Source organism: Gorilla gorilla, chromosome 21, assembly GCF_029281585.2.
Source record: "Gorilla gorilla gorilla isolate KB3781 chromosome 21, NHGRI_mGorGor1-v2.1_pri, whole genome shotgun sequence".
NCBI lineage: Eukaryota > Metazoa > Chordata > Mammalia > Primates > Hominidae > Gorilla > Gorilla gorilla.
Genome location: NC_073245.2, coordinates 9,868,394 through 9,880,979, shown reverse-complemented (window position 1 = coordinate 9,880,979; position 12,586 = coordinate 9,868,394). Strand labels below are relative to the sequence as shown.

The window sequence follows — 12,586 nt, the reverse complement described above, 5'->3', positions numbered from 1 at the left end:
CAAACAAAGTGATTCAGAAATTGTTCCTGTCCTCAAGGGGTTCATAGGTTAATGCAGGACGCATGTGCATGCGCACATACACACATATACACACACACAGATGTGTAAATATCTATAAAATAAGACAAGATGTTATAAATACTACAATAAAGTTTAAAAACATGTCTGGGTACTGAGAACTTAGTAATTCTTTTTATGTGTGAGGGTGGGAGATTTTTAAAAGGCCAAATAAAACATGTGATGTTTATGCTACCTCTTGATAATTGAGAAGAGTTTGGAGAAGTAATGTGGACACAAAGTAGGAAATGAAGAATTAGAAATTAGTGCCCAAGGTCAGAAGGGACAAGATAGGAGAATGATTCAATGTAGAGATTGTAGGCAATGCACAAGATTGTGTGTTCCTTTATGTGTGTGTATGTGTGTGTGTGTCCTGCCACTAGCTTTCCTAGGGTCAGGTATGATGATAGAGCCGCAAATGGGAATGAGTGTGAACATTGATTGTTAGAAAGCATAGCTGCTAAAAATCAGAAAAGTGTGATGGTAAGAGCTGGGCAGGTCATTTAAGCTTTGCTAATTCTCAAATCAACACAAACACTTTGCAAGAGATACACACTAGTTAGGTGATCAGGGAGTACTTGTAAAAGGTCAGAAGCTTCCAATGTACTTCCAGTACTTGTCTAAATCATTCTATATAAAATAGAATATCTGATCACCAAAATATTACAAGGAATATTATTATTTATCCTTATCTATTAGGAAAAGAAAGCTAAAAGGCAGAAATTCTCAAGTTATTTTCCAGGTGACTGTTTAATTTATCTAATTATGAGAAACTACACGAATCTTCAAAAAATAGCTTCTTTCTTCAGATTTACAATAAATGAACCGAAGTATTATTGACAGAATACTATAATAATTAAGATTGGTCTAAAATGGTTGAGACTAGCCAAACTCTCAGTTAAAGCAAATGAGCTAAGACTTACAGAAAAAGTAATCTGCCTTAAATGCCATTTTCTCTTTGCTTGGCCCCAAATGGCTGAATAAAAATGCTGAAGCTTCAGTCTCTTTAATACAGAAATAGACTTCAGTATCTGATGCTATCATCAGGAACTATGTATCTTGTGTGAGTGATTTTTTTTTTGCTGTGAGAAGCAAGGTGTATTCATTGCCTATTTCTGTGGAACAAATAATCCCTGAACTTAGCAACTTAAAATAATAAACAGTTATTGTTTCATGATTTCTTTGGGTCAGGGATCTGTGTGTGGCTTAGTTGTGTGTTTGTGGTTCAGTGTCTCTCACAAGGCCGAAATCAAGGTTGTGGCCAGGGCCACAGTCCTTTCAAGGCTCACCTGGGAGAAGAAGGATCTGCTTTGAAGGTTATTCACCTGATCATTGTCAGGCCTCAGAGGACCCATTTCCAGGCTCACTCACATGCTTACTGTCAAACACCAGGATTTTGCTGGTTATTAGCTGGAGATCTCTCTGAGTTCATTTCCTGCTGTGTGGCCTTTCCATAGGGCAGGTGAAAATATGGTAACTGGCTTCCCTCCGTAGGGCAGGTGAAAATATGGTAACTGGCTTCCCTCCAAGCAAGCAATTAAGAGAAGAAGAGAGATCATCTAAGAGAGAAGCAAAAGTCTAACCTCAGAAGTGCCATCCAATCATTTACGCTGAATCCTGCTCCTTAGACGCAAGTCACTAGGTGTAGCCCACACTCAAAGGGAGGAGGTGTGACAAAGAGGGGAATACTAGGAAGTGGGTGGGGATCACTGAGGGTCGTAATGGAAGTTATCTACTACAATCTGGCTTGACGTTTTAGTTTTTTGAAAAACCATTCACACACTCCAAAATCCCAGTTAGTGGTTTTGTAGCTCACTGCATAATCCTCCGATTTGTTCTCAAGTTTTTAGTTGTCTGTATTTATTATTATAAGCTGCAGCACTTTTTTATTTAGGAAAATAAGGAAATTGAAAACACAAAGGTGTTGCAGAATATGGGAAATCTATACTTAACAAATGCATGGAAGATGACACAAAATCCCATCCACAATTCCATTTCTCTTGTGAAATTTGTCACAGAGGAGGGAAAATAATGCTATGCTCAAAAGCCTATAGGTAACAGCAAACGGTCCAAGTCAAAACAGTTCTGATCTATTCTTCAGAGGGTGTCTAAACTGGAAATATAGTTGACATTTTGTATTAAATGCAATTGAATTGGTTCATGGTTTTCCTCTTTACATGAATTTACTAATACTGTTGTATTACAAACGCTATATTTTATAAGATCCATAGTTTACTTTGTTTTTATCTATCTTTGGAGAGCAATCAAGAGACATAGAAGCAGATAATCAGAAATGTGAGGAAGGGTCTTTAGGGATTACAAATATATTTGTTTCTATAAGTGGAAAGATCTTACTGAAAGGCAATAATTACTAATGGAAAGAGCTCAGTAGCTGGTTTTTAATATTTCAAAATCGCTAATGGAAAATGAACATTTAGCCATGATAAAACTGTATAGACTAAATGATTAGTTTATTTGCTTTTTTCTGTAGTTATATCACTGAAATATGAAAATTGTCACGTATCTGAAGTTCTCATTAGCATATATTTGCACATGTGTGTATATATGTGAATATATATGTATGTATGTGTATATATATTTGTGTGTGTGTATATATATACACACACAAACATACACACACAAACACACACCTCAATAGTGGTGGTCAAATAAATTATTGTTGAGTAAATTCGGTTGGATGAGCAACACACCAATATTAGTTTTTTAAAAAATGTTGAAAACAACTACTCAACCCCTGTATTTACAAATGAGAAAAATTTGACACAGAAATAAAACTGACTTCTTGCAACACATATAGCCAGTTAGTGGCAAATTTGATATTACAACCAAAACTTCTGATTCTTTTTTTTATTTCTTCTAAAAAAAAAAGCAACAAGAACAACAGAAAACGGGATACATGTGCAGAACATGCAGGTTAGTTACATAGGTATATGTGTGCCATGGTGGTTTGCTGCACCTATTGACTCATCCTCTGAGTTCCCTCCCCTCGCCCCGTACCCCTCAACAGACCCTGGTGTGTGTTGTTCCTCTCTCTGTGTCCATGTTTTCTCATTGTTAAGCTCCCACTTATGAGTGAGAACATGAGGTATTTAGTTTTCTGTTCCTGTGTTAGTTTGTGAGGATGATGGTTTCCTGTTTCGTGCATGTCCCAGCAGAGGACATTATCTCATTCCCTTTTATGGTTGCATAGTATTGAATGGTGTATATGTACCATATTTTCTTTGTCCAGTCTATCATTGATGGGCATTTGGGTTGGTTCCATGTCTTTGCTATTGTAAATAGTGCTGCAATAAACATATGTGTGCATGTGTCTTTATAGTAGAATGATTTATATTCCTTTGGGTATACGCCCAGTAATGGGATTGCTGGGTAAAGTGGTATTTCTGGTTCTAGATCCATGAGGAATTGCCATACGGTCTTCCACAGTGGTTGAACTAATTTACATTCCCATCAACAGGGTAAAAGCTTTCCTATTTCTTCACAGCCTCGTCAGCGTCTATTGTTTCCTGACTTTACTAATTGCCATTCTAACTGGTGTGAGATGATATCTCATTGTGGCAAAACTCCTGATTTTTAACCCTCTTTTATTTTGGCTATAAACCAAGACTCTGACTTCATCTAGGTAAGGGCCAACTTTCTGAACAGGAAGAAAGAAAATAATATTTTTTAATTAGGACAAGCATGAAGACAAGAATCTAGCCTCCCTGGACAGCAGATGTCTTTCTTCTGTCTGCTCCAGGGCCTTGTCCCAAGAACCTACATAGCTATGATGGACAAGATTAAGTAACAAACCACACAAGGGCTGAAAGCTGCTGGAGAAGTGCTCTGGTCACCTGTCCTTAGGCAGTAATTCTGGAAGGTATTTTGTATGCTTTCATTAGTTCTAGCTAAACTGAAGCCCTCTGGAGGTTCATTATGACAGTGTTGATAATGTGCTTTTGTTTTAAATCACCATTCCTGTGGTTTGACATACATAGAAATATTCACCGATTTTATGTATATGTTTAGATGATTTGTGACATATATATCGTCAGTTAAATATCATCGGAATCAAAGATGTGGGAAATTACCATCACCCCTTAGTTTCTGCACGTCCCATTAGTCAATGTCCTACTCCCATCTCTTGCAATAATTGATGACCTTTCTTCACTATAGTTTTACTTTTTCTAGAATTTTGTATAAGTGGAATTATACAATGCAATGTCTCATGTGTCAGGCTTCTTTCACAAAAAGATATTGATATTGTGCGTATCAATATTCCCTTCCTTTTCATTGCTAAGCAGTATTACATTGTATGGATGTGTCATTTTTTTTGCTTATTCATGTGTGATAGACCAGTTGTGGTATGCCCACACCACTTTCTAGTTCTATGAACATTCACATGCATTAGGGAGCATATGTGTGTTCATTTTTCTTGGGTAAATGTCTAAAAGTGGTATTGGTAAATCATTTGACAAGTATATGTTTAACTATCCAAGGAATTAACAAAATAGTTTCCAAAGTGACTGTGCCATTTTGCATTCCCACCAGAAGTCATCCTTATCAATGTTTGCCTTGACCAGTCTTTTTAATTTTAATCATTCTGTAGCATGTGTAGTGGTATCTCACTGAGGTTTCAACTTGTATTTCAACTAATGAAGTTGAGCAGGGTTTTGTGTGATTTTTTTTTTTTGCCATTTATATATCTTTCTTGGTTATCTCTGCTTCTTTCTGTCTCCAGTTCTTTCTTAAATTATTTGTCGTGTTAATGAGTTAGAAAGAAGTCTTTATTCTGGATTAGAGCTTTTTAACAGATTATTACATATATTTTCTCTGATATATCTTTTGCTTTTTCATGTTTAGAATCTTTCAAAAGCAGGAGCTTTAAATTTTGATGGAGTGTAATTTATAATTTTTTTCTTTTATGATTAATGCTTTTTAACTTTCTAACTTAATGCTTTTTTTGCCTAATAAATCTTTGCCTAAGCTGAGGACAATTCTCTTCTCCTGTGTTTTCTTATGGAAGATTTATAGTTTTAGGTTTTCTGAACAGGTCTATGATCTCTTTCAAGTTAATTTTTTGCATATCACTGCTTCCATCCTGTTCCGTTGTTCTATATGTATAGCCTTATGTCAATACTGTGCTGGCTGATATCATTGCACATATTTTGTTGCATATTTTAAGTATTTCATGTTTTTTCATGTGATTATGTTGTAATTTTAATTTAAATTGCCATTTGTTTATTATCACTATATAGAATTACAATCGATTTTTGTATATTGCTGTTATGCCCTGTTGCTCTGCTAAACTAACTTAATAGCTTCAATTGGTTTCGTTAAGCAGATTATTTAACGTATTCTACTAAGAAGATAGCATATTCATTCTATACAGACACTTTTACATCTTCCTTTTTAATTTTTATGCCTATTATTGCTTTCCCTTCTTTACTGCACAGCCTAAGACCTCAAGTAGTCTATGATCATGAAATGCAATGGTTGTAATACATAATGCATTATCCTGAAGCAGCTGGCCCCACAGAGCTCTGACACAGCCTTCTAAAAGCACAGTTAAAATGCCAGTTTAGAGGCAACACTCTGAAAGAATGGGTGTTATCCTTCTGGGTGCATTACATGCATTAAATTAAAGATTTATATGGTTCATTGTCCTCAATAAAAAAGGATGCCAAGGAATGAAAAGTGATATACAATCAGTCTCTAAGACTGAGATGGTTTGTGTTATGCATTCCCACAACTCCGATTTCCATTGAACTGAAGGTCGTGGTTCCCAGTGTGGCACACTCTTGCCAGAGTCAAATAAAGAATTCCACTGGGCCACAAGTTATGGCAACTGCCAGGGCTCTTTGGACTTTTTGTGACCAGGAACCAGCAGATGAGAAGAGGAGTCACCATAAATCAGAGGAACCAGCAGGTGAGAAGAGGAGTCACCATAAATCAGAGGCAATTGACTCTTGTAGACAAGAAGACGTAACACTGCTTCCAAGCAGTGAGCGCAGGGGGCTGTAGATGTGCTGAACCCAGGTGATGTACTAGGTGGCTCTGGGTACTAAATACATATAGCAATACTGGCCTGATAAGAGTGTGATTTCCAGGGCTCAGATACTGCAGAGAAAATGGTTTGGGTTACACCAGATAAGCCAGTAAGACCTGCCAAGGTGAGAACGAGGATAAGACTTTAAAATGGATAATGGAGGAGAAATAGAAGGAGTAGCAGTGTGGCCCTGAGCATAAATTTTCAAACAGGCCGGCAGTTAGTTCCACCAACTTTCCTCTTCTACATTTTCCCTCAGAGAGAGAGGGAGAGGCACTTGCACCAGGAGTATTGCTAGAACCTGCAGAAAGAAGGTTTGTGGGGTGGAGTGGGAAGTGGGGGCTCTAATCTCTTTCTGAGAAGGTGCAACTGACTGCAGGCCCCTGCTGCTGTCTCACATTTTCCCTGAGGCTATGCTGGTCACTGCTGTGTCTACCCGTGATGGAGCACACCAGCTGTGCTAATGCAGGCCTGTTCCCATGAGATGGGGGACTCCTTAGTGGATTACTTTGGTTTCAGGACTCCCCATCAACTCTTCTGAGTCTTTTCCATATGGTGCTGCAGTGGTCTGACATTCTTCCTACCCAATTCACTTTCCTTCTCCTTTCCTTTCCTTCACCGGTGTCAGACCAGCATTGTGGTCTAAAGATCGCCCTGCTTTCTTTGGCTCTATTTTTTTTCACAGTTGTTTCCCCAATAAATCTCTTGCATGTCTAATCTCATTTTAGCATTTGCTTTTTGGAAGGCCCAAACTATCATATAAGTCAATATAAAATGAGCGATTATTTTAGACTTTGAGTTAGCATTCTCACAAAGGAAGATACACAAATGGCCAAAAAAAAAAGCATGTGAGTTATCAGAAAATGTAAATTAAAGTCATAGTTACATGTCATCTAACACCCACTAGGACTAAAATTAGAAATATTGACAACAGTAAATGTGTGAAAAGTTACAAATAGAACTCTCGATGATTGCTGGTGATTGTATAAAAGATTACTAAAACTCTGGAAGTGCTTTAGCAATTTCGTACACAGTCAATTATACACATACTTTTTGAGGTAAGAACTGCACTTCTATTAATATAAATGCATTAAATGAAAGTTTATGTCTAAAGATGGATTTCTACAAGAATATTCACGGAAGCTTTATTTGTAATAGCCAAAATTTGGTAGCAGCCCAAATGTCCATCAAAAGAATGCATAAAAATATTTTGTAGATTTTAACAATAGAATAACACTAATCAATAAGAGGAAATGTAATACTGAATCAGAAAACAACATTCGTCTGTCTCAAAATCACTGAACCAGATACAAAACTTACTATATGATTTTCTTTATACACAATTCTAAAAAAATACAATTAGTCTATAGCAACAGAGAAGAGATTGGTAGTCATCCGAGATCACACCACTGTACTCCAGCCTGGGGAACAAGAGCAAAACTCCATCTTAAAAAAAAAAAAGGTCTCCAAAACCTAGTTCATTTTGTAATGTAAAACGTCCCCTTAGGGTGTTAAATGTGTGTATTGTTTTATACCATTTAAAAAAATCAAGGTCCACCTGGGCATTGATCTGTAGCTGATTACAACCCTGTTGAAACAATAATCCCAAAGCGTTTGAAAGGATTAGGAGTGTTTTGTAAGCATGTTTGGGGTAGAACATGCCTTTATAACTTTTAATCCTCGTTGAGGTACAGTGTGAGTACAGGAGCTGTGTGTGGAATATCCTCGTGTTAGAATCATTCTGCTAATATAGTGGAGAACAAACCCTCCCCCTTCATCTCCCCTCTTCCATCGTCCTGAGGTTCTAGTGTTGAAATAAGAGCAGTGAGAGCAAGCAAGAGTAAGGAAAGAAAGAACTAATATTCACTGGGTGCCCACTAAATGTTTTGTCTATTTTTTTCTCACCGTCCATAGCCCTATGAAGGATGTGTAATGACTCATGTTTTTACAGTGAAGGAACAGGGAAGAAAGCAAGCTGGGGAAACTGAGCAAGATTATCTGGCTAGTAAGAAATTGGAGTTGAAGGCCAGGCGCGGTGGCTTACACCTGTAATCCCAGCGCTTTGGGAGGCCAAGGCGGGCAGATCACCTGAGGTCAGGAGTTCGAGACCAGCCTGGCCAACATGGTGAAACACGTCTCTACTAAAAATACAGAAATTAGCTGGGTGTGGTGGTAGGCGCCTGTAATCCCAGCTACTTGGGAGGCTGAGGCAGGAGAATCGCTTGAACCCGGGAGGCGGAGGTTGCAGTGAGCCAAGATTGCACCACTGCACTCCAGCCTGGGGGACAAGAGTGAGACTTCGCCTCAAAAAAAAAAAAAATTTGGAGTTGAAGCCAGGTCTCTCTGACCCATGAGCCCAAACCTTCTAGGTCCACATCAGCATTTCTCAACTGCTCTCCCCAAGGGGACATTTGGCAATGTCTGGAGACATTTTTGACTGTCACATCGTGGGGGTGGGGGTGGAGATGCTACTGGCATCTAGTGGATAAAGGCCAAGGATGCTGCTAACCATCCACCAGTGTGTAGGATAGCCCCCATAGACAACAAAGACTGACCCAGCCCCAAATGTCAATAGCACCGAGGCCCAGAGAGCCCAGTCTGTGTTAGGAACAGGAAGAGGACAGGCTTCCCCTGCAAGTGCAACTTGTGTTCCCTGGAGTGGCCTGTCTCATTTCCTGAGAATCTCTATAAAACCTAGTTTGAAAATATTTCATATACAAAAAAGTAATTATATTTGAAGTAATTAAACATCAACCAAGGACATGACTGTGACCTTTGTGAGAGAGAAAGAGGAAGGGGGGGAGAGAGAGAGAGGGGAGAGAAGAGAGGGGAGAGGGGAGATCTTAAGGCTTGCAGCAAGTGAAATGATACCATTTGAGTCTGATTTCAAATAGAAAGAGTATTGGATTTGTGATTAGATATTTGCCAAAGATCAACTACCCAGTGTTTAAACGGGTATTACATAAAAGGACAATAACAAATTTGATCAATACTAAGTTCTAAATCTGTACTCTGTATGGTAAAGTTATACAGGAGAGCAAGAGAGAGCAATTGTAATAGCGACCATTAACACAACATTTTTGTGAATGTGACACCAAATCTCTACAAACAAGTGATTACATTCTTACCTTATTTTGCAATTTCTACCTTTTATGATAATAAATCACTTCTAAGGGTTTCTCATACAAATTTTGAGGAAAAATTCAGATCTCCTGACTTGGGGCTATTGGTTTTTCTGTCCTGTTTTTAAAATACATATTTTAAACTTCCCCTTTTGGAGCCAGAGAGCCAGTTATTGGTCCTTGCAGCATGTCAGATCATTGAGCAATTTCTCAGGTTCAATAAAACAAGATATACTGTGTCCTGCCTGCCATTGAAAAAAAACACAAAAACCCATGAATGACACTTGGAGTGTTCCAGATTGACTACTGGCTGAGCGTGTGTGTGAACAACAGCCGCACCTTCCAGCTCTCTCGGGATTAGTTGCTCAGACATGAGAACTTTCACTGAAGAGCCATGGCTGGCTCCTACAGACACTGTCTCCTTACTGGCAACCTTCAGACACAGCCTATGGGACCAAGGACATGGTTGATGTTACCTGTGCTGAAGAACAGGAGATATGGTTGCTACTGGTCTACAGTCAAGTCTGCATATGACGGGCTGGGGTGCCCATGTGTGGACGTGTGCAGCTCCGGTCCCTATCTAGGGACACAAATCGTGATCAAACTTAAATTTCTGTCAGGAGTAGCTGAAAACCACTATACATTTCTCAAGTGTGATGACAGAAAACAAAAGAGATCGTGCTGAGGGTCAAACGCTTTATACAAAGGAAGTGAAACAGGTTGCACTTCTGATTGATGGATTTTTAACCCAAGCAATCCTCTGAGCATTTTGGGTTCCTTCCTCGAACTTACAGAGGCGTAGCTAATTCAGAACAGCTTCTGTGGATGGCCTTCTCCCTGCATCGCCCTTGAGCCCTCCCCTGGTTCCCAGCCTCTCAGGCTCACAGTGGAGTTGTGCTGCTGAGGAAACAAGGTCAAGTTGGCAACCAGCACTCATTTCGAAAGGCATCCTCCAGTCCTACAGGAGATGGTCCTTCAGGGCCCTTTGAAGGGCCTGATCTTGGGTGTAAAATGAGCATCTCCACTTAGACTTTCTCATTCAAAGATGTTGATCCTCACCAGAACTGAGGTGCTCACCTCTGCCTGTGCACCTTGCACAGGGCGGTCCTGCTGGCCTTTGGTGGTCCATCACGGTGGCTGGTTTTGTGCTTAGTTATGAGGGTCTTCACGAACATCTTTTACCCCATAACATCCCATAAGCGCAAACTCAGTAAACATTGAAAGTGCCTGTAGGAAAAGCCTCACAAATGCTATAGAAACGGGGAGGTTACGTCAAAGTGGGGACATGATGGCAAATGTTGCAGAACCTCACTGCAACAGTGCATTTGGTGGTATGAATTATTCCAATATACAGAGAGCAAATTAATACTGTCCTACCCTAGTGCTCTATACCCACCAGCCTGCAAAATAGCTGACCTGAGAGAGGTGGAGGGACATTTAGGGAGCATCAATTGAGATGGCTGTTGGCTTGGAGAGGGTCACAGAGGCTGGTAGCTGTGTGGACTTGCAGGCAGCCCCAAATGCTCACCTATGTGCAGAGTCAGCATGTCCTCCCTCCCCTGGTAATGTCGCCTGCATCTCTGTGGCCAGGGCTCTCGTTCATCATTCAGTCTGATGGCTTGAGTGCCTCTATGTTTGCTACATGCTGAGACCGTATTCTAGTGCCGTATTCTGGAGGTACTGGGTGTACCTACAGATTTAAGAATGCAAATCTGGAGGTACACCCAGTGGATTCAAAGTAGTCTCATAGAACAAAGAGACTTATATAGTGACCTTTGCTGCATCCACAGTATACACCACAGAGGTCTCTGAACTGAAAATGAATGTGGAAGCAAGGGAACAGGTGATGTTCAGCTCTCAGATCTCACATGGCATTTATTTGGCTTGAGGTGCCCCTCTCCCCCCGTCCCCTGGCTGTGGGCTCATGGATTGGCAGAGCCCGGTTATGGCTTCCGTTTTACTTGCAAATATCCAGAGGAATGTACGATCTACCAGAAAATTGTGCTCAGGCATCCCTTTGTCACATTAAAAGCATTATGGACACACGACATTTTATTAAGTATTTTGTTCTGGTATCACTTTATTAAGTAAATTATCAAAATCCTTTTTTAGCCATGGACTCTCATTAAAGCATGTTCTGGAAACCTTGGCGAAGGTTAGGAGCCTGTAAAGTTTGATTCATTGCAAGAGAAAAGTGATTAGCAGTTGGAGAGTGACATTGATGGGCCCCATTAAAAGGTCATTGGATGTGGTGGTGGCAAGCGAAGGTTGGAGTTGGAGGTCAGCAGGATGCCCTGATTTAGAACCAAGCTTACCTTTGCATAACCTATAGTGACACTTTCTTCATCTCCCCAGGCCTTAGCCATGTCTCCCTGAGGTTCATACTGTTTGGAATTTCACAGGCTCATTTATCAAAAAAAAAAAAAAAAGGCTTTTCATTTGGGAGACGGCTTGATTTTTCTTTTATTAATGATGCACATTCAAAATAAACAAATGCCATCTCCTATTGGAAAGGGTATAATCTCCAAGTGTAAAATTGAACAAATTTAGCTTAATGGGAAACTCACAATGTTGACCTTTTTCTCAGTGCATTATGACTGGTGATAACCTTGGCGCAGACACATGCCAGTTCTTTTGAAAACCATAGGTCCAGCTCACATCTGCAAAGATGGAAGGTGGCGGGAAAGAGAAATATTGGGGGCAAGGAAAAGGCCCTAGAGAGAGTCAGGCGTTGAAGCAGTGGCTCAGGTAAAAACTTAGTGTCCAGAAATGTACAATTAGCAGATTAACTTTTTTTTTTTGATAGAGATAGGATTACTTGTAATTTTTTTCCTAAGAAAAAGTCATGGAGTGTCAGATTTTTCAGAGCACTTTAAATCCTTTTTACCCCCTCCTGATGTCTACAAATGAGAAATAGCTCATCAAGTTACCCAGGCTTGTGAATGAGAGCCTGCCAGCCCTTTCTAGCAGTTTTGGGGGACTCTTGTCTCTCCCAGGGTAGTAAAAAGCATACTAGGCTTTGAGACAGAAGGTTTTTCCTCCTCAAATTTTGTAGTAAGTGTAATTTTGGCTTCCATGTAATTCTGGACATTAGAATATTATTGTTTCACATATGCATTAAAATTCTATATTACGAGTATCAGACTGCTCCTCTTTTTTTTTTTTTTTTTTTTGAGACAGGGTCTTGCTCTGTTGCCCAGGCTGGAGTGCAGTGGCACAGTCACAGCTCACTGCGTGCTCAACCTCCCAGGCTCAAGCAGTCCTCCTACCTCAGCCTCCCAAGTAGCAGGGACCACAGGTGTGCACCACCATGCCCAGCTAATTTTTTATTTTTTGTAAAAATGCATCTCACTGTGTT

The 12,586-nt window shown here is 39.8% G+C and overlaps 1 protein-coding gene across 1 annotated transcript in view; it reads left to right on the top strand.

Annotated features, from left to right (window-relative positions):
* The window catches only part of LOC115933187 (SH3 domain-containing kinase-binding protein 1-like), a 112,522-nt gene that overhangs the window by 72,548 nt on the left and 27,388 nt on the right, over nt 1–12,586 (top strand). The window lies entirely within an intron of this gene.